This window comes from Micropterus salmoides, unplaced genomic scaffold (assembly GCF_014851395.1).
Source record: "Micropterus salmoides isolate LMB-PRFRI ecotype aquatic unplaced genomic scaffold, ASM1485139v1 Ms_hic_scaffold_20, whole genome shotgun sequence".
Lineage (NCBI taxonomy): Eukaryota > Metazoa > Chordata > Actinopteri > Centrarchiformes > Centrarchidae > Micropterus > Micropterus salmoides.
In genome coordinates this window covers 1,571,206-1,594,042 of record NW_024041151.1, presented here as the reverse complement: position 1 = coordinate 1,594,042, position 22,837 = coordinate 1,571,206, and the positions used below count along the sequence as shown (strand labels likewise).

General features: G+C 43.4%; 1 long non-coding RNA gene across 1 annotated transcript; it reads left to right on the top strand.

The window, feature by feature from the left end:
- The first annotated feature begins 1,423 nt into the window (after positions 1-1,423).
- Positions 1,424-22,275, top strand: LOC119914879. Its single transcript, XR_005446857.1, has 5 exons — positions 1,424-1,500; positions 8,779-8,837; positions 13,060-13,163; positions 18,253-18,348; positions 21,761-22,275. It is a non-coding gene; the product is annotated as an uncharacterized LOC119914879 (long non-coding RNA).
- The last annotated feature ends 562 nt before the right edge of the window (positions 22,276-22,837 follow it).

Here is a 22,837-nt window from a genome sequence, read left to right as displayed (position 1 = left end):
AAGCTTGTTCAATCATGTTTTTATCAACTTAGAAATATAGCTAAAATTCCATCTATGTTAACTTTTAAGGACACCGAGACCATTTTACACGCCTTCATCTCATCACGCCTGGATTATTGCAAATCCAAAAATCTATTGATCGACTCCAGACTGTCCAGAACTCAGATGCCAGGCTTTTAACCAGAACAAAGAAATATGACCACATTACTCCTATTTTAGCTTCATTACACTGGCTCCCAGTATGTTTTAGAATTGACTTTAAAATTCTATTGATCACTTTTAAAGCTCTTCATGGCCTCTCACCTTGTTATATTTCTGACCTTTTAGTCCCATACGCACCAGCACGTACCATTATTATTTATTATTATTATTATTGCATGTTACTAACACAACTTCTCCCCTTTCTGGTAGTCTTGTGCTTTCTCGTCCCTCTCCTCTCTCCTCCTATCACTTCCTGCAGGTTTTCTGGCTCTGGAGCTGTGGAGTCTGGATCTGTGGTTGCGGGTCACCTGCTGCCCCCGTGTTCCTGCTCGACACCCTCTGCTGCAACGACTATTGTTGCTAGTCTTATTGTTATTATTGTTATTATAATCATTAACATTACGACTGTTACCATTACCACTACTATAAATATCTGTACCATTTTTCATTTAGTCTATAGCAACATCACCTTTACTGTCTGTACCTCTGTGTGTATATTGTGTAGGCTGCCTCCCTCCCCTCTCTCTCTTACATCCCTCTCTTTTCTCTCTGTTCCTCTCCTGCTCTCTCTCTCTCTTTCTCTCTCTCTCCCTCTCTCTCCTTCACCCCAACCGGTGGAGGCAGATGGTCACCCACCCTGAGTCATGGTTCTGCTCGAGGTTTCTGCCTCTTAAAGGAAGTTTTTCCTTGCCTCTGTCTCCTAGTGCTGCTAATGGTGGGAACTGTTGGGCTTCTGTAAATATCATCATAGAGTTCGGTCTAGACCTGCTCTTTATGAAAAGCGCTGTGAGATAACTGTTATGCGCTATCTAAATAAAATAGAATTAAAATTGAATTGAAATTTGATTCCTTCAAGTTAGAATATTTACTAATGAGAAGAAACCATAGATTTGCTGAATTGTTTTATTTCAGACTGTTTCTTCTTGTTTGTTTCTTCTCTTCTTCCATTTTTACTTCACCACCTGTTTCACTACCACGGCTTTTATTTTGAAACGTAAACAGAGCGGACCAGACGCGAGCTTTTATTTTGAAGGCTACACCGTCTCTCCCAGCAAAGTGTGAAACCAGGCAGGTCTAATCTGGATCCAAGTTCCGTCCTGGACCTCAGAAAGAGTTCATACACTTACTGACCCGGACGAACCGCCGCTAAGCCCCGCCCACCTCCCCAGCAGCCGATCGTTCATTGGTCCGTGCAGATGACCCGTCCTCTCCGGCTTGTGTGTCCAGCTGCGGGTTTTTGTCTCTGATCAGTGGACTGAGAGAAAGCGGTTTGCCTCGCGCCCCACGCAGCTCCTCCAGGTAAGACCGAGCAGAGGTCTGAAGCGGTCTGAGCAGGACTGCTCTGATCCCTCTGGCTGCATTTCACTTCTTACAGGCTGAAGGTTTGATGACCAGCACGCTGCTGATGTGAAAGAAGCAGCTGCTGTTTGGTTTTCACAGTAAAGTCAACCAGACATCAGGAGAACAGCTGCTGCTTCATCAACCTGCTCCTCACGTAGCCCAGAGGTTTAAAATGCTTCCCAGCTTTTTACCAGCCAGCCTGCAGAAAGTGGAAACAGGAGCTGTTCTGTTACTGTGGACAATTAAAGGTGCATTTTATTTATATAACACCCAGAAACTTTAGAGCTGACACAATTTATTTCTGTCACATAGGCGGAAACTGTGGGGGGGGGGTTATGAAACTGCTGACAAGTAAAGTCAGAACAGAGTTACAGGCAGAGAGACAGACAGGTGAAGGTGTGTCTGAAGGGAAAAGCAAGGTGAGCAGATCAGTGCAGTTGTGAGGAAACACGAAAATAAGGTGGAGAATTAAAGAGAGAGAGATTAGAAATCAGATATTAGAAACAGGTTAATGTGTTCTTTCAAATATTTTCAGTTAAAATATATTTAAAAATGGCATAATTTAATAATTTTTTTATTGGATTTTATTTGTAGCTACAGAACAGAATGGAGAAAAGTTAGAAAGATGGGGGTTTTTTATGTCAGTTATAATTCATAAATCGGCAGGTTTTAGTGACATCTAATGGTGAGGGTTGCGAATTAGAAGAATCCCTCCCCCCGTTGGTACGGTGCCTGAGACAGGACAAAGATGTCATCTGTGAGATAGCAGAGTTTGCCAGTTAAGAAATCAGGTTTCTTTAGATAGATTACTTAATTATCCAGTAAAAACACATGCTGCATGATGTCTCATACTCCTGTAATACAGAATTTTACATGTTGGGAGGGTTGGCTCATCTGGACTAACGCACCAAAGTAAATGAAGAAGATCTCAAACACCATCACATCTAGTGCATCAAGTATGACCACTGACAGATACCAGGACAATGTGAGCTCACTGTTTCTGCACCACAGTCCATTATAAACCGCCGACCCACAGGCTGGAGAAACCAATCCAACTAATGGGTGGTGGTGGTGCTAGATAAGATGCCTGCCTTTGGTGTGGGAGACCTGGGTTCCAATTCCCACTGTGAGACCTCCACCATGTGTCCCTGAGCAAGACACTTAACCCCTCGTTGCTCCAGAGGCGCGACCTCTGATATATCCAGCAATTGTAAGTCGCTTTGGATAATAATGGATTTTTGCAGATTTTACAGTTTGATAGTCCACAAGCTGTAGTACATTTAGTCCAGCAGGGTTCTCGTTATGGTCCATAAGGAGGGTCTGAGCTCTTATTGAGGCAGTAAAATCATGCATCTGTGGGGGTCACTAATTCATTTACCAACAACCATTATTTTTAATCATACGTATTTTCATTGAATTATTTACATTAATAGGATAAACAGGCTAAAATAAACATGTTTTCCAAATGCCGTAGTATATATTACTCTTCAAAGGGAAATTATGAAGGAGAAGTGTGTTTGTGTGTGTTTTAAGAAGACTGGAAGAGAGGCTAAGTTACACTCTTAATCAACGACGATGTTTTTCTGTGAATTCAATTCAATTCAATTCAATTTTATTTATATAGCGCCAAATCACAACAACAGTTATCTCACAGCGCTTTTCATAAAAGAGCAGGTCTAGACCGTACTCTGTGATGTTATTTACAGAAGCCAACAGTTCCCACCAAGAGCAGCACTAGCGACAGAGGCAAGGAAAAACTTCCTTTAAGAGGCAGAAACCTCGAGCAGAACCATGGCTCAGGGTGGGCGGCCATCTGTCTGAGAGAGAGAGAGAGAGGGAGAGATGTAAGGAGAGAGAGAGAGAGATGTAAGGAGAGAGAGAGGGGAGGGAGGCAGCCTACACAATATACACACAGAGGTACACACAGTGAAGGTAATGTTGCTATAGACTGAATGAAAAATGGTACAGATATTTATAGTAGTGTTAATGGTAACATCGTAATGTTAATGATTATAATAACAATAATAACAATAAGACTAGCAAAATAGTCGTTGCAGCAGAGGGTGTCGAGCAGGAACACGGGGGCAGCAGGTGACCCGCAGCCACAGATCCAGACTCCACAGCTCCAGAGCCAGAAAACCTGCAGGAAGTGATAGGAGGAGAGAGGAGAGACGAGAAAGCACAAGACTACCAGAAAGGGGAGAAGTTGTGTTAGTAACATGCAATAATGGGATGAGGTTGCATACAGAGGGAGAGAAAGTAGAGGAGAGAGGAGCTCAGTGCATCATGGGAAATCCCCCGGCAGTCTAGGCCTATAGCAGCATAACTAAGGGATGGTTCAGGACTCACCTGAGCCAGCCCTAACTATAAGCTTTATCAAAGAGGAAAGTCTTAAGCCTACTCTTAAATGTGGAGATGGTGTCTGCCTCCTGAACCCAAACTGGAACCTGGTTCCACAGGAGAGGAGCTTGATAGCTGAACGCTCTGGCTCCTAGTCTACTTTTGGAGACTCTAGGAACCACAAGTAACCCTGCATTCTGGGAGCGCAGTGCTCTGGTGGGGTAGTAAGGTACTATGAGCTCTTTAAGATAAGATGGTGCCTGACCATTAAGAGCTTTGTAGGTAAGAAGAATGATTTTAAATTCTATTCTGGATTTTACTGGAAGCCAATGCAAAGAAGCTAAACAGGAGAAATGTGATCTCTTTTCCTGGTTCCTGTCAGAACACGTGCTGCAGCATTCTGGATCAGCTGAAGAGTCTTAATGGACTTTTTCGAGCAGCCTGATAATAAGGAATTGCAGTAATCCAGCCTAGAAGTAACAAATGCATGGACTAGTTTTTCTGCATCATTTTTAGACAGGATGTTCCTGATTTTCGCAATATTACGTAGGTGAAAAAAGGCGGTCCTTGAAATTTGCTTAATGTGAGACTTAAACGACATGTCCTGATCAAAGATAACTCCAAGATTCCTCACAGTGGTGCTGGAGGCCAGGGATGCCATCCAGGGAAACTATATCTTTAGATAATGCGTCACGGAGGTGCTTAGGCCCCAGAGCAATAACTTCAGTTTTATCTGAGTTTAACATGAGAAAATTACAGGTCATCCAGGTTTTAACATCCTGAAGGCACATTTGAAGTTTAGCTAACTGATGAGTTTCATCTGGCTTGATCGATAGATATAACTGAGTATCATCTGCATAACAATGAAAGCTTATGGAATGTTTCCTGATAATATTGCCTAAAGGAAGCATATATAAAGTGAAGAGGATTGGTCCGAGGACAGATCCTTGAGGAACTCCATGAGTAACTTTGGCGTGCATGGAGGACTCATCGTTAACATGTACAAACTGAAATCGATCTGATAAATAGGACTTAAACCAGCTTAGAGCGGTTCCTTTAATGCCAATGAAATATTCCAGTCTCTGCAATAGGATCTGATGGTCAATGGTATCAAATGCAGCACTAAGATCTAATAAAACCAGTACAGAGACAAGTCCTTTGTCTGATGCAATAAGGAGGTCATTAGTAATTTTCACCAGTGCTGTCTCTGTGCTATGATGAGCTCTAAATCCTGACTGAAAATCCTCAAATAAACTATTGCTCTGTAGAAAGTCACACAGCTGTTTAGCAACTGCTTTCTCCAGAACCTTAGAGAGAAATGGAAGGTTAGATATAGGTCTATAGTTGGCTAAAACATCCGGATCAAGTTTGGGCTTTTTCAGAAGAGGTTTAATTACAGCTACTTTAAAGTACTGTGGTACATAGCCTGTTGATAAAGATAGATTGATCATATCTAGTATATAGAGGTGCTGACTAAGGGTAAAACATCTTTAAGCAGCCTAGTCGGGATGGGGTCTAAGAGGCAGGTTGATGGTTTAGATGAAGAAATTATTGAAGTTAGTTGGTAAAGATTGAGGGAAGCAAAACAGTCTAAACATGTATCTGGTTCTACAGCTGTTTCTAAGGTTCCTGAGTTAAGAGATAAGTCGGTGCCAATTGAGGGCAGGTCTTGGTGAATTTTGTCTCTAATAGCTAGAATTTTATCATTAAAGAAGCTCATGAAGTCGTAACTACTGAGAGCTATGGGAATACTTGGCTCAATAGAGCTGTGACTCTCTGTCAGCCTGGCTACAGTGCTGAAAAGAAACCTGGGGTTGTTCCTATTTTCCTCTATTAATGACGAGTAGTACGCTGCTCTGGCATTACGGAGGGCCTTCCTATAAGTTTTAAGACTATCTTGCCAAATTAAACGAGAATTTTCCACTTTGGTGGAACGCCAATTCCTCTCAAGTTTCCGTGATATTTGCTTTAATTTGCGAGTTTCAGTATTATACCATGGAGCTAACCGTCTTTGTTTTAGTATTTTCTTTTTTAGAGGGGCTACAGAGTCGAGTGTCATTCGCAGCGAGCCTGCAGCACTATCAACAAGATGATCGATTTGGGAGGGACTGAAATTAGCATAGGAGTCCTCCGTTACTTTGTGACTAGATAATGTATTTAGAGCTGATGGAATCGCATCCTTAAATTTAGCTACAGCACTATCAGACAGACATCTTGTATAGAAATTTTTGCCCAATGGCGTGTAGTTCAGCAATACAAACTCAAAAGTTATCAAACAGTGGTCGGACAAAGAGGGATTCTGTGGGAACACCACTAAATGTTCAATTTCAATACCATACACCAAAACAAGGTCGAGGGTGTGGTTAAAACAGTGAGTCGGTTCATGAACACTCTGAGAGAAGCCGATGGAATCTAACAGAGAGATAAACGCAGTACTGAAGCTGTCATTCTCAACATCCACATGAATATTAAAATCCCTACAATAATAACTTTGTCCGTTTTAAGGACTAAAGTTGACAAAAACTCTGCAAATTCAGATAAGAATTCAGAGTACGGGCCAGGTGCTCGGTACACTATAACAAAAAGAATTGGTTGCAGTGATTTCCAACTTGGGTGCGAAAGACTAAGAACAAGACTTTCAAATGAGTTATAGTTTAGTTTAGGTTTAGAGCTGATTAGTAGGCTAGAGTCGAAGATAGCTGCAACTCCACCTCCTCGGCCTGTGCCTCGAGGAATGTGAGTATTAATATGACTGGGAGGGGTGGATTCATTTAGGCTAACATATTCTCCATCACCCAGCCAGGTTTCAGTAAGACCAAATAAATCAATATCATAATCTGATATTAGTTCATTTACTAGTACACCTTTAGAAGAGAGAGATCTGATGTTTAAGAGTCCACATTTAACTCTCCTATTCGTTTGCACTATTGCTCTTGTGGTTTTAATTTTTATGAGGTTTTTATGCACAGCTCCTCTTCTGTTTACCTTTTTAAATAATTTCGATGGTCGGGGGGCAGACACCGTCACTATAGGATTTTCACTAAGTAACTCCTGAAATGGAGGAGCAGAGAAGTGTGTTAGACTGCGACTCTGCGTAGGGTTTTGGGTGGGTAACTGCTGAAAAAGAAGGGCAGAGAAGTGTGTTAAACTGCGACTCTGCCTCCTGGTCTCAACTCTGGGTTGTCATGGATTTGGTCCACTAATAAACTTGGCCAGATTTCTAGAAATGAGAGCTGCTCCTTCCCAAGTGGGATGGATGCCGTCTCTCCGGATCAGACCAGGTCTTCCCCAGAAAGTCTGCCAATGATCAACAAAGCCCACATCGTTTGCTGGACACCACCTCGACAACCAGCGGCGGAATGACGACATGCGGCTATACATGTCATCACTGGTCAGATTTGGCAGGGGTCCAGAGAAAACTACGGTGTCCGACATTGTTTTTGCATATGTACACACCGACTCAACATTAATCTTAGTGACCTCCGATTGGCGTAACCGGGAGTCATTACCGCCGACGTGAATAACAATCTTACTGTATTTACGTTTATCCTTAGCCAGCAGTTTCAAATAAGACTCAATGTCGCCCGCTCTGGCCCCAGGGATGCACTTAACTATGGCCGCTGGCTTCGCTAACTTCACGTTTCTCAAAATGGAGCTGCCAATGATCAGAGTTGGTTTCTCAGCGGGTGTGTCGCTGAGTGGGGAAAATCTGTTAGAAACGTGAACAGGTTGATGATGCCCCGTGGACTTTGAAAGCTTACGACTATTCCTCCTTCGGACAGTCACCCAGCCCCCTTTCCTGGCTGCACAGGGGATGCCGGAGGACGGCTACCAGAGGCTAACTCAGGCCGTTCCGCACCGACTACCGGGGACTGGCTAGCTACAGTAGCTAAAGACTGATCTACCAAGGTGCGGAGCCGGACTTCTAAATCACTGAGCCTCGCCTCCATGTCTATAAATAAACTACACTTATTACATGTACCATTACCGCTAAAGGAGGCAGAGGAGTAACTGAACATCTGACACACCGAGCAGGAGAAAGTAGGAGAGAGAGAGGGAGAAGGAATGGATGTGGCTGTGTGGACGGAGTTAACGTCCTATTTTGACAAAATAAATAAATAGTGTCTGTAAAAAAACAATAAAAACAAAAGATACTGTTACTAGTTGAATAATTGAAGCAATATACCAGCCTGTTCTCATGCTCAGGCATCACATATACACGAGATTGGGGTGACTGGAAACGATAGTAGCGCTTCCGGTCACTAACTAGCTAGCGATGTTTTCATTTAAGGAGTTGACAATTTACCCTAACCTTAACCATCACAGAGGTTAGAGCCTAAACCTAAGTCAGTAAATACATGCAATAGCGTTGTGTTGATCAGGTTAGATATACAGTCGGCTTTGTTGCTACACTGGCACGTTAAGTGCTAAGAAGACAGAATAGGCACAAATCAATATGCTATATTTAAGGAATTAGCCTGCTAGTTTTCACTCACAATGTTGACTAATTAATTAAATTCAAATCAACGACAAAATCCCTCCCCTGTAAGTGTCTACATGATTAAATTTTATAATGTTTGAATGTGTTTCTTGTCAAATCACACGATTTTATTTTGTACATGCGTTTCCTGTCCTGACAGAGGAGCCTGCATCAGAAGCGGTCTGCAGTTGGACCTTCTTGGAATAAACACACACATCTCAGACATATAGTTAAACTAAATCCAAATAGATTTCAGTTACAATCTAATAGATGAAATCCTGATGGCAGTGATGCATACTGTAAACACAGCCGCTGCTCTGTCTCACTCTCCCCCTGCCATGGCCTCCCTCATCCTCTCCCCCAGTAGAGTTTCCCTCTCTTTTCTGAACCTGGTATCTTCTGTTCTGTCCCTGCAGCTCTCGCTGTGCAGCCGTCTCTGTGAGCGTCTCCCTCTTATTGGCAGCAGCTGCAGCAGGTCAGTCACAGTGATTCAACCACATCAGTCAGCATCTTTACATCCTGTCACGGCCACATAACGAAGGTTTAATCAGCTGATATATCTCCTGAGTGTGTTTCAGTATCTCTAGTCTCAGATTACCTCCAGCAGCAGCGGCAGCAGCAAGCTGATGATACATGAGGCAACTTTTTGATGGCAAGTCCGACTATGTTTTGAACAGACAGCTGCAGGGCGGGATGGGTGGCGGAGCAGTGGGGGGAGGGATTACAGTAGTAATCTTTACTCATTACCACTGAGGGCAATATTGCCCAGCACCGTTGCTCTAAAAGTTGCTCCGTGTGTCATCAGCTTTAATGTTGGGCAACTTCAGACACTTCAGTTTCTAATCCCAGAGTTATTAAACAGGTGCAAAGAAAATAGTCTTTACGTTTTAAACTTTAAATGGTCTTTTCTGTTCTGTGTTTCTTTTTCTAAACTGTAACGAATACTTTACGATATATTTCTGTATCGACATGTTGAGCACAGCTCTCTTCAAATCTTTGTCCACGTGCCCTTTTTATACAGTGAGCACCTGCCCCTCCAAAGGTCTCTGCACGGCAGAGTGTTAACGGTGCGTCTGACAGATGTTCAGGAGCTGCAGACAAAATCAGGCAAATACCTTCTGATCTGAAAGTTTGGTTATTCTACTAATGCAAATGACACTGGGCCTCTGGCCGAGTTGGAAAACAGCCAGACTCTTTCAGCGGCTACAGAAATACTGTCACTTTCCATTAACAGCCTGTGGCGGTTTACGGGGGGAGCCAACAGGGGCCAGTGCCCCTGTAACACAGACCCCTTATGGCCCAACTCTGAACGAAAAGTCTAAAAAAATCATAGTTAAATATTTTCCTTGCGACAATATGGTGCTGATGCGAAAGGCGGAACAAATGTATCTCAAGTAGTTGGATCCTTTAGGACGTTACACGACTGTCCGGTGCCAAGGTAGTAACCCTGAGCGCGCGTGCTTTCAACGGTGAAGCCGGACTTTCGACTTCACAAAAGTAACTGAAAAATACATGTGGATTGTTTCATCTAATGTTTTAGTATTGATCAACAAATCTTTTGCAGTTTGTGTGTTTTTGAACTTAGTATTTTCATCGCACTGAATTGAGAATGTCTAAACAAAATGAGCAGTTTCAGTTTCCCTCGTAAAGCAAACATTTATTTCACTAGAGTCTGACAACGTTATAACTGACCACGTAGTCGATCACTTAGTCATCAATGTTACTGTTTGGAAGCTGGGTCCAGACAGACTGTCACACAAATTTCTACGCCATCGATACTGTATCAACATCACTGTAATCAGTTTAACACTTTGCTCGCCTCAACGTTACATCTGCTTGACTCAAAATGTACAGTAAACTGAATGCAGTATTGTAGACAACATTTTGTCCTTGTAATCCATGTTTCCACTGCATGGATAGCCTTTGGATATTGCTGGAAATTGTCCCCTACTTAAAGAGTAAATTATCATAACAATCTAACAATGCATTGCATTTAAACAGCATTTTTCATACACAAAAAGTAATAACAGTACCCTACAGGTCCTACCAGGCTCAACATGCATGGTTATGAATAACGTTACGCGAGACTTGTTTGTTTTTTCTATTCCAGCCAGTGAGGTTAAGAAATGTTAAGTACTATAAAAACCATACTCATTGATGCTGTTATGAATACGGGATCAGTTAAACTGTCGGGAGGGACCTGCTTTGTTTTTTATTATTTTTAAATATCATATATCCATAGCCTATAGATAGCTACAGCATCCTCTGGTCTAAGAAGCTGCAGTGTTTGCAGTTTGCCTGCTCGTTGACTCCTCATTATTGTCCCAGTAAAGTGGATTAATTTTTAAAAAGCACTGCTGAACAGGTTTCCTGTCACTTTTAAGGACGGGGTGCGGTGGTTGAAAGTCATTGTAACGGAACGAGTAACGTGACTGTTTACTTTTAATACCCAGTAATAAGTAAAGTAATATTATTACTTTTTAAAGGAGTAATAAGTAAAAAGTAAGTCATTGCAATTTCTGAGTAATTTACCCAACACTGCAGCTAGATGTGCCGTATAAACTAATGTGCCGTGAAGACAGAATGCTGCTTTCTACCCCCTGGTTGCGCGTGCTTCTCGGTGATGACGTTGCACAGAAACCCGTCTATACAATAATAACACAATAAAAATTAGACACAGGCTACACTATAGACAACACAAATATACACTATGAATAAAATAATTGACAAATAGTGCGAAGGATGCAGGAGTAAAATTATTATTACGTACATGTCGGAGGTGGATGTGATATACAGGTACACATACATGCGTACATGTACACAGTGCAAAGGATGCTGGAATAACTAAGTATTATGTGTAGGTGTGATGTACTTGAGGTAGGTGGATTTGGTATACAGTATATACAACATGACGATATGACATAGTATGAACAGCTCTGAAATAGAGAATGGTGAATAAATAGATAATAAGTGGAAACCAGTAAACAGGTGCTGATTAGAGACAGAGTTACTGGGTTATTGCACAGGAATTGTTCCTGACACTGTGAGTCAGAAATCAGCTGTTCATCAGAGTGATGGCTTGTGGGAAGAAACTGTTCCTGAGTCTGTTGGTTTTGGCGTACAGTGCTCTGTAGCGCCTACCAGAGGGGAGGAGCTGGAACAGGTTGTGTCCGGGGTGAGATGGATCTGCAGTGATGTTTCCTGCCCGTTTCCTGACTCTGGAAATGTAAAAGTCCTGAATGGAGGGCAGGTTGGCACCGATGATCTTTTCTGCAGTCCTGACTGTCCATTGTAGTCTGCTCCTGTCCTTTTTGGTGGCAGATCTAAACCAGACAGTGATGGAGGTGCAGAGAACAGACTGCATGATGTCTGTGTAGAACTGGATCAGCAGCTCCTTAGGCAGGTTGAGCTTCCTGAGCTGGCGCAGGAAGTCCATCCTCTGCTGGGCTTCTTGATGATGGTGTCAGTGTTGGGCTCCCACTTCAGGTCCTGGGATATAGTGGATCCCAGAAACCTGAAGGATTCCACAGCAGACACAGTTTAGTATGGTGATCGGGGGCAGAGTGGGGGGGCTCCTCCTGAAGTCCACGGTCATCTCCACAGTTTTGAGCGTGTTAAGCTCCAGGTTGTTCTGACTGCACCAGAGAGCCAGCTGATCAACCTCCCGTCTGTAGGCCGACTGTGTAGAGGGAGAAGAGCAGTGGGGAGAGCACACACCCCTGGGGGGGCGCCAGTGCTGATAGTCCGGGTGCTGGATGTGATGTTTCCCAGTCTGCTGACTCCTGTCAGTCAGGAAGTCTGTGATCCACTGACAGGTGGAGGCTGGCACAGGTAGCTGGGTGAGTTTGGTGCTGAGGATGTCCGGGATGATGGTGTTGAACGCCGAGCTGAAGACCACGAACAGGATCCTTGCATGTGTCCCTGGAGAGTCGAGGTGTTGCAGGATGTGATGCATGGATGTAAAGCAGGGGTCGGCAATTAAGTCTGGCGTGAATGATCAATCCCAACATGCAACAGATTATAAGGACGCTTTTGCACATTCTCACAATAAAGCATGTGCTGCACTGTGTGCACGTCCAGACGTTTGATTTGTATTAATAAACCTACGGACGCTTATTTTGATTTTTTGAAATCCAATCACATGTTTACTGATGACTTTTTCAGAGGTGTGTCAAGTAGCCCAGAGATTCTTCTGAATGTCCATCAGAACTTTACAAATTAAAAGCTCTCAGTAAACTCAACATGAAGCTATGCTGCAAAAAACGTTCTCTCGCTTTTATTTTGGAGGCCCAATCACTTAAGAGGAAGAGATTCTGTAAGTAACTGTAGCTGTCATGAGTTCGGTTTTAGCACCAGCCGCTATCAGTTTATTTTTTATGTATTTTTTCTGCTATCAAAGCAATCTGGCCGCGGGCCTGATATTATTGCTGGGGGGTCGGTTCTGCCTATTGCTGACCACTGATGTAAAGTAGAGTCCCTAAATGTAAAAAAAAAAAAAGAATAGAGTGGGAGATGGGGAATCAAAGGATTAAAATAAAATAAGCTAAGAGATCTGCCTGTTTTTTTTTCTAGATATCTCTACTATATATAATTTTTTAATATTTCCCTGTTGCTTGTATGTTTTATGTGAAGCATTTTGGTGTTGAAATGTGCTATACAAATAAACTTGCCTTGTCATTGTCCCTTTGTACCTGGAGAGAACTGTGAGGCCGAGACAGCCACACCCTCTGCCCCCCCGGCCTGTTACTGCGTCACACAGAAACCAGTCAAAGCTGTGGTGTTATTGAAGCAGGTGGAGCAGGTAAGAAGCACAGCAGTGTCTCGTTCTTTAAATGTGGGATGTTTTACTGTTGGATCCAGATTTATATGCAGATTCATCAACAGTCTGTCGATCAGTGCTGCTCCTCAGGTCACTGCTTTTGATTATTTTGCTTTGTTTTAACCTTGCAGTAAGTCTGACTTTGATGGTATCATAGTTTGACCTCTGACCTCTTGTTCAGAACAGTGCTCACAGACTGCTGCTGAGTTTATCATGTGTTGTTTTTATCTTTTTGAGGACCTTTAGTTACAGTCAGCTGTTTATCTGAACACAGAGAAAGTGAAAGCTGAAAGGACACACTGAGCATGCTCACTGCTGCTCTGCCTGCACTGCCGCACACAGCTTCTGCAAACAGCTAAGGGCGGCCGGATCATTTTACCCACAGCAAGAAAACATCTCTTCATCCTGCAGAGAAGTCACCAAAGTGTTTAACTCATGCACTAAATCAAAGACTGAATCTAAATCTAGCAGTGAAACACAGTGAGATCAGGGCAGTTTCTGGGTTGAAATGTTGTGAAACAGGTTTTTGTTTTCTCTCGTTTGGTGTGTGTGTGTCAGAGGTGTAACCCAACCAGCAGCGACATGTATAGAAACCCTGCCATATTAAAAAGGCGTAGTCTGCATACTACAACAGGTGTTAAAAACAGCACCCTTTCCATTTTGCTGCATTTCATCAGGATTAACACACCCCTGCTGACACTTCCTGCTCCTCTGTTTGCTGAGGGCGGATCCTTTCAGCTGTCAATCACATATAGTTATGTGTTTAGATTGACTTATACCAAGTGTCCAACAGCTCTCTGTTAGTTTTGAGTTGTTTTAAAGATACTAGTTTATGTGCAGCTCATTTAAAACCCCTCTCTAGTGAGAGACCCTCCCTGTGATCTCTCACCAGAGATGCTCACAAGTCTTTGAGCTAGAGTCCAAGTCAAGTCTCAAGTCTTTGAGCTAGAGTCCAAGTCAAGTCTCAAGTCTCTCGTGGTTATTTCGAATGTTGTATCACCTGCTGCTTTCAATCCAGGTTGCTAATAAAACTGCATAGCTATAAGGAATTCTGTAACTGTAACCTGTTTTTCATTTACAGAGCACAACCATGTGATGTACAATGCAACTATTAACAGCTTATTAAATACTGTAAGTCAACACACTCCGCAGACTCTTAAACCAGTTTTATAAGTTATAACTAAATAAAACTGTAAGGCTACATGATCAACAATAAACCTGGAACCTCTTTCTAGCCAACGGTAATAATTAACGTGATGGCAGCCAGTGGGATGTAAAGGATTACAAGTTTGGCAGGTAAACAAACACTCATTCATCTTTTCATAATGAACAACAGTCGGAGTTAACCTCTGTAGGTCGTAGCTGAAGCAAGAAGCAAGCTAACGTTCGATGGTCAATGCTGAGCTAAACATGTTTACTCACCACAGGTTACTAACCTATTTGCGTTTAGAGTTTCTTTGTTTGGGTCTTGTTGTTGTATGAAGTTTGGATGAACGGCCGAGCAGCTGCCGGTGTTTGTTGTCCTCTCTCACGTGTGGAAGCAGATACTACGTGTTACGTAGGAAGGTTGTAGGTACGGAGGGAGGGAATAACAGCACGCTCATCAGACGTTTTCTAAAAATAAACATTGTTCACGAGTCCCGCACCTCGAGTCCGAGTCCAGTCTGAAGTCACTGTGCATGCAACTTAAGTCGCACTCGAGTCCGAGTCTCTAACTCGAGTCCCCGACTTTGTCACTCATGACCTCACATTCCAGCTGCTGTAGTGGATCTGCTTTATATTGATCAGATCTCCAAAAGTGGTGTGGGAAACGGGTTTGATTCCAACTGTGACACATCCACCAATGTGTCCCTGAGCAAGACGCTTAACTTCTGTTCAATTCGATTTTTATCTCGACAGTTATCTCAATGTGCTATTCATCTAGACCGTACTGTGTGATGATCTATACAGAGAACCAATGATTCCCACCAGAAGCAAGAACTGGGTGACAGAGGGAAGAAACCTCTAGCAGAACCATGACTCAAACCTAGTTCCCACTAAATTTTTAGCCTGATTTCCCGCTCGTGACCGTCAGGCTGACTCAACATCCACATCCAGCCAATGAGAGCAGGCAACTACTTTCTACTCCCTGCAGCTCTCTGTAGCTCAGACGATCCCTGCTGCCTGCGTGTGCGAATCCATTCTTTCACCCAGATTCTTTCTTTATAACTGCTATCTTTATAATAACAGCTGTTTCCTGTGTAGGATCGCCTCATTTACCGTTTCACATTTCACATGTGTTTTCTTGACTAAACGTGGTTTGGAGAGCAGCGCTGGGTGACACAGCTGCTGTCAGCTCGTGTAGTGTGTGACTTCACACAGCACGGCCATCTGCCGACGCTGAAAGACGTGTAGTCTGCACGAGCCTTCAGGGTGGGTGGCCATCTGCCTCGAATGGTTGGGGAGGAGGGAGAGAGAGACGGAGAGTACACAGTGGCAGAGCGATCAGAAAGTGAGGAGGACATTAGCAGACTCTCTGACCACAACTTGGCTATAGACACTGGCTGACACAGACAGACCTGGCTGCCCAGAAAAGGCTGTGTCAGCTCTGTCCAAAGACACAGGTGGAGACAGGCTGTGCTTCTAGCCTGAGATGAGGTTTTTATACAAATAAAGATCATTTCTTGTGCTCATGGCAGCCTGTTCTGACCACCCGTATGCCGGACTCACACAGGCGGTGTGTTACGACTGCCAGAACTAATTGCAGCCATTGTAGTCAATGCTTTGCTCACACCAGAAGTGGCCCATAAGCGGCTCCTGACTCCTCTGCATGGAGAATAAGCATCTGGACAAGCAGCACAGAGCAAATGAACCGGGCGGGATTGCAGACAAAAGAGAGATCTGGTCGATTTTCAAAATAAACTACCTTGTGCAGACTCTTGATCGTTTATCAACGATAAAGAAATTTAAACGGACAAAAAAAAGAAACAATTTAACTATGTAGCCTTATTAACCATGGCAGAAGCACAAAAATCAAGGACAACTCACCAAATCAACTAAATCTAAACAATTCAGCAAAATCAGCCAGCCAACACACTCTAATTCTGAAATGCTTCATGTGTGCTGTGGTCTGACGAGTCCACATTTGCTGGAAATTATGGACGTCGTGTCCTCCGGGCCAAAGAGGAAAAGCACCATCCGGATTGTTATCAGTGCAAAGTTCAAAAGCCAGCATCTGTGATGGTCTGGGGGTGTGTTAGTGCCCATGGCAGGGGGAACTTGCACATCTGTGAAGGCACCATTAATGCTGAACGGTACATACAGGTTTTGGAGCAACATATGCTGCCATCCAAGCAACGTCTTTTTCAGGGACATCCCTGTTTATTTCAGCAAGACAATGCCAAGCCACATTCTGCACGTGTTACAACACGTGGCTTCATAGTAAAAGAGTGTAGGTACTAGACTGGCCTGCCTGCAGTCCAGACCTGTCTCCCATTGAAAATGTGTGGCGCATTATGATGCGCAAAATACGACAACTGCGACCCCGGACTGTTGAGCAACTGAAGTTGTACATCAAGCAACGTCCCAACTTCATTGGAATTGTATTATATTAATATACAAAAACATAAACATAGAAAGTGGCATGACAAGAAAATCCTCAAGTAAAGTATAAATAGGCTACCTCTAATTTGGACTTCATTACAGTAGGCCTACTTAAGTTACTGTCCACCACTGGAAATAACTGCAGAACCACTGCGGTGCATTATGGCTTCGCTGCGGTTGCTGGGGCTAATTGCGGCTGTTATAGTCAATGCTCGTGAGTCCACCAGCTGCGGCCCTGAAGCGTCCCAGCAGCGGCTCTCCGCTCCGCAGAGAATAGGTAGCAAGGCTATTTTTGCCGCTAGCCTCGTCAAGCAGCACAGAGCAGATCGAACCAGGCAGGAAGTCAGACACAGAACGGCAGAGAGGATACGGTCAATTTTCAATAAAACACCCTGTGGAGACTCCGGATTGTAAAACAACAATAAACACAGTTACACCGGACACAAAGAAATCATTTAACTACATATCCTACTTAATCACAGTAGAAGCACAAATGAAAACACTGGTTATCAGGCAAAACGCTCTGATTCTGAAATGCTCTCTGTGGGAAATGCAGCCTGAAGTTGACAGAATGAAAGTGGGTCACATAGAGCTGTGAAAAGGTAGTAGAAGCACGAAAAGGACAAATTAATAACAAGTCAATAACGTGGGGCAGGCTGCTCCGCTGCTGAAACACTTCTGACACGCTTCCAGTGGACGGCGGGCTGAGGAAGCATCAAAACCGTGGCGCAGCTGTAACGTGCTGTAGCAGTGGATTCCCGGCGTAACACTTCAGAGCTGTCTATACACAATAAAGCTTACCTCTGTAACCAACAGCGGTTGTTCCCCACAAGCACTAACTGACAGTGGGTGGAAATATCAGTTGTCTCATTTGCCTGAACAGCGCCCTCTATTGGCCAGCTGCCACTGGCGCAGCCATAATGCAGCACACATGCTACCTGCGTGATTCCGGGGTTACCCTTCATGAATGAATGACTGAACGGTGTGGACATAACACTGCAGGGAAAACTCTAATAGACAACATCTTAAAAGGCCTTGCACATGGTTGCATGTGTGGGTGGATGATGGATGTGCAAGTAAAAGGTTTTGGGACAGTGTGGGTTTCTGCAAACTGTTTGACTTCGACAATCTAAAACTCTTGTCTTGCATTCATGAAAACATCAATATCAAAAGGTTACAAATGGAAAAGTTGTTTTAAGTAATGTGTATTAACAGTTATTATAATGATAGAACCTGTTGATAGGAACCCAGTGTTCACATCAGTATTGTTTAGGTGTTGTGGAGTAAAAGGCTGAAGAGCCATGCTGGAAGCTGGGACTGGATTAATTGTTAAGATCTTATTTTATATTTCTTATTGAACTTGAATTTTTTGGGCAAATTCGAATCCACCAAACAAACTCAGAAGCAGCTCTCACTCCTATTTTACTGCCTTTTCCAAACTCAGGAGCTTCGCTCTAGTTACAGCCCAGCTACTTGTCTCCCACCACAGGTGCAGAGAATTCCAATTCCAGCGGTGTCAGTGACCGCAGGTGTAACGTCTTTTCAGTGGCACGAGGACACTCGTATCTGCGGATATCTGATAGCGGTGAGTCCCAAACTGGCTGTGTCACCTTCACTGGGAACTATGAGCCCCGTTAAACAGACTGTTTTCAGGCAAAGACAAAAGGGTTTAAACCCAACAGTGAGGAAACATCGCAGAATGAACTTCTTCCAAATTCTCAATCACTCTAAAATTCTCTGGGATCCACGCTCCAAACCTAAGGGATTATTAGGGGGACATTTAAACATTCGTAGTATCGTCTCAAAGAGTAATCAGCTGCAACATTTATTGACTCTAATCTGGATTTTCTCTGTATTTAGGAAACATGGCTAAATAAATTCTCTCATTAGATTACATAGATCTTAGCCATGTTTTTGGCACAGTATGTTTAAGCTCTGCATCACGTGCATATAATACAAACAAGAAACTGACATTACACTTCACAACATGTAACAATACCAACAACAACAATACTTCTGGGTATTTTTAATGTTCCTGAGAACGTGTTCAGGAGGGTCAGAGTCGAGGTTAAGAGGGGTATTATTAATCTATGTTAAAGAGCCAATTAGATGCAGTCTGATTTAATGGAATGTATTAGATTGAATTGTCTGTCTGTATCGACCACCATCATCTAACAGTTTGTTTTATGAGCAGCTATACAAAATACTTAAAGAATGTGATGGTAAATAAAGAGTTTATATTAATGGGTGATTTCAACATAAATTGTGATGATAAATCAGATAGGAAAAAACTTGAGATAATAGACCAGTGCAGTCTTACTCAGTTGGTGCAAGGACCAACTAGAGTAACCAGTTCATCCCAGACACAGATTGATCTGATGTTCACAAACAGACCTGAAAGAATAATAAAATCCTTTATCTTGATAACTGGATTGTCGGATCATAATATTACACTATTGGTACTGAAACTCATTAGAAAGCGGTTTGAAAACACCATCAAAACAAAATAATACCACCAGGGGATTCCAAAAAAACGAGATGAACAACCTTGAAACTGCCTTAAAACAAATTAACTGGTCTAACAGCTGCAAAACGTTTTTAACAACTACACTGCTCAAAAAAATAAAGGGAACACTGTTACGACCCAGTCCGTTAAGGTAAGGCAGTAACAAGTGATTTGGGATTGAAATGAAGGTGGTAAAGGACAACTGGAGTCCTGTTAAAAAGTCAAAGGTTTAATTAAAGGAGTTGACTCAAGAAATCCAACGAAGGTTAAAATCAAGGGCAACTGGACTTGGTTGAAGATACTGGAAGACGTTTCGTCCCTCATCCAAAGGACTTCTTCAGTTCTGACTGACTGGCAGGGAAACTCAGCTATTTAACCTCAGTGGGGTCGTTGGTTTGAACGACTGTAACGACTGTCGTCACAGCAACAAGGAACACTAACGAACCAGCGGTATCGATGACCCGGGATAACGTGTGTTCACGTTACATTTTAGTTTCCCTCACCTCACTTGGAACCTCGACGGAGGTGATATGAAAAAAAGTACCTGGAAGCAGGAACAGGTGCAACATTTCTACAATGGAAACCCAAACAAAGGCGAGTCGAGCCAAAGGGCCTCCGCTCAGACTAGCTTGGTTTGAGGGCGGGCTGACCCCGCCAGCCGCTTGACAAGCTTTATGACGCGTTTTCATTGTGACGTCACAAGTAAAGGAAGTGAAGGGCTGGACTACAAACCAGCTGTTTTCAGTTCAGAGCAGAGTTTTCTGTGGGAGATGGGAACTCCCTTTGGGCTTTTTCACTTTGCAAACCTGTTACATGCACAAAAAAGAGAAATAATTCAATAAAGGAGAGGGGAAAAGCCAAAAAGCAGAATACCACCTCTTTAATAAAATACTGTCCTTCCTGTTACTTTGATGGAAGTCCCTCTGTCCATGTTTTAGAATGGTTCGCTGATGCAGTAAAGCTAAACATCAATACTCATGTGATGAACAGGCTAGTACATGGTAAACAGAGGAAGATTTTACACATGTTCAGGTGAACGTCATTCATTGTTTCTATGGTATAGGGGAATAAATCACTATAAACTGGAATCCATGCTATAAGAAATGAGAATTAGCACAAAATACAACATATTAAGTCATGAGGACTCAAATGGCACCGAATACTAGGAACAATCTCCATCCACACCAGCGTTTTAGCTGCGTATCACAACTGATATCTGTGTTTATTAAAACAGCTGAAAATGCCGTTCAGGTACTCTAGCCATGAAGGTGCCGGTGTAAACAGGAAACAGATTGACTACTTTGAAGTTGCAAAATATTTGGCGAAAGACAGAAGTGCTACCGCAGACGAACAACGAACAAACAGTTCGTCTGTTTTAAAACATTAATGTAGTAGTATGGACGTAGCCTTAACCAAACACAAACAATGATACAAATACTAACCGCACACTAATCGCTAACTAGCTTTGAGCGCCGAGTAGACTATAATAGACTTTGGCAAAGTAATGTGACGCCCTTTCATTCGCAAGAATACTGGAATAAAGGTCTCTAAAGGTCCAGAGCCCCCGCCAAATGCTTTCACTGGAGAGTGGGCGGACTAGGAACAAACTCCTGGGCCATGTGTTTGCCCCTGTCTGTGTCTCTATCTTGTGTCACTGCAAATACCCTCTTGAGCCATACTAATATGTACATTCTGTTATCAAAAGTCATTAGAAATGAGCTTTTAAGTAGTCCACCACTAACACCCTTCCATCAATCTTCGCCGGGCCAATGTGAAAGCCAGTTGATGGGAACAGCAGTGACAAAAGCAGCACACACATTGTTTCAATGAAAGCAAAAATACAAAATGTCGCTAGCGCCCCCTACGTAGCATCCCCCGGACAAAGTTTCACCGATGTGTACGAAATTTCTGTGGTAACATTCACCCACAGTCATAGCGCCACCTGCTGGCAACAGGAAGTGACCTTTAACGAAGCAGCCCCCGCCGCACGTTTCACCTACATGTATGAAATTTCTGTGGCACATGTATCATGTCCAGACCTCTCCTATCTATAAAGATTATGGGTAATATTAAGGGTTTCCCTGCCGTTATAAGGCTTAGGAGGTGAGGCCCAAAATATCTTGTGTGCTGTGCCATGAAGATAAAATCACTGTGGAGGGAGGATGGAAACTAAAACTAAAAAACCTTTCCAAAATCGTTTGGTTATAGTCCCTCCACAGACAAATTCTTTAGCAAGTTTAGTCCTTATGCTTTCTGGTTGTTGTTTATTTATTATCTGCTCTAGCTTTTCCACCTATTTGTTCACAGATATGGTAAAAATAATGGTCCCAAATGATGTGAAATTGCATATTTGTCATTGGAAAAAGGTAAATCTTTTTGGGCGTTCATATCTCCGCCCACTTGCTACCTGAGTGGAGGTCTAATCAGCCAGGCGAGGTGAAAACACCTGTTCAGGTAATATCTGATCACCTGTCTCTCTCTGTCTCCACAGAGCCTTTCTGATCAGCTGAGCAGCGGCAGAGAGGAAAACCTGCAGACTGAAGTTTGATTTATAATCCAGCTACTTAACAGACTGAAGAGGAACTCTTCATAAAAATGGCCTCAAGGCAAAGAAGGAGCACAGAGCTGCCTCTTGAACTGTCTGAAATAATTGACAAACTTATCAAACATGCAGATTCATTCATCAAAGACTTTGACAACAGTGAACACAAGATGAGAGAGATTGTAGGAGAGATTCAGAAGATCACTGCTGAAGTAGAACAGATGCAGAAGGAAACGGATGCAGTCAGAACAACAGCAGTTGTTCCTGGAGGAGTTGGACTTGGACTTTTGATCCTTGCAGCTCTCTTCACTGGGGGGCTGAGCTTATTAGCAGGAGCAGCTGCCAGAGGACCAGCAGAAGCAGCAGTAGTAGTAGGATTAGCAGCATTAACAGCAGTAGCAGCAGTAGCAGTAGCAATAAGAGCAGCATTACAAGGAGCAGGAGCAGCAGTAGCAGAAGGAGCAGCTGTAGGAGCAGCAGCAGCAGTAGCAGAAGGAGCAGCTGTAGGAGCAGCAGCAATGGCAGCAGCAGCAGTAGGAGCAGGAGCAGCAATGGTGGCAGCAGCAGTAGGAGCCGGAGCAGCAGCAGCAGTAGGAGCCGGAGCAGCAATGGCAGCAGCAGCAGTAGGAGCAGAAGCAGCAGCAGGAGCAGAAGCAATGGCAGCAGCAGCAGTAGGAGCAGGAGCAGCAGCAGCAGTAGGAGCTGGAGCAGCAGCAGCAGTAGGAGCTGGAGCAGCAATGGCAGCAGCAGCAGTAGGAGCAGAAGCAGCAGCAGGAGCAGAAGCAGCAGGAGCAGCAGCAATAGGAGCAGGAACAGCAGCAGCAGCAGTAGGAGCAGGAGCAGCAGCCACAGCTGGATTAGGAGCAGCAGCAGCAGCAGGAGCAGTAGGAGCAGCAGTAGCAGCAGCAGTAGGAGCAGGAGCAGCAGCAGCAGCAATAGGAGGAGCAGTTGCTGCTAGTGTAAACACATCAAATATAAAAATACAGATAGAAAGTGTAAAGGAAATTGAAAAGCTGGGGAAAGAAT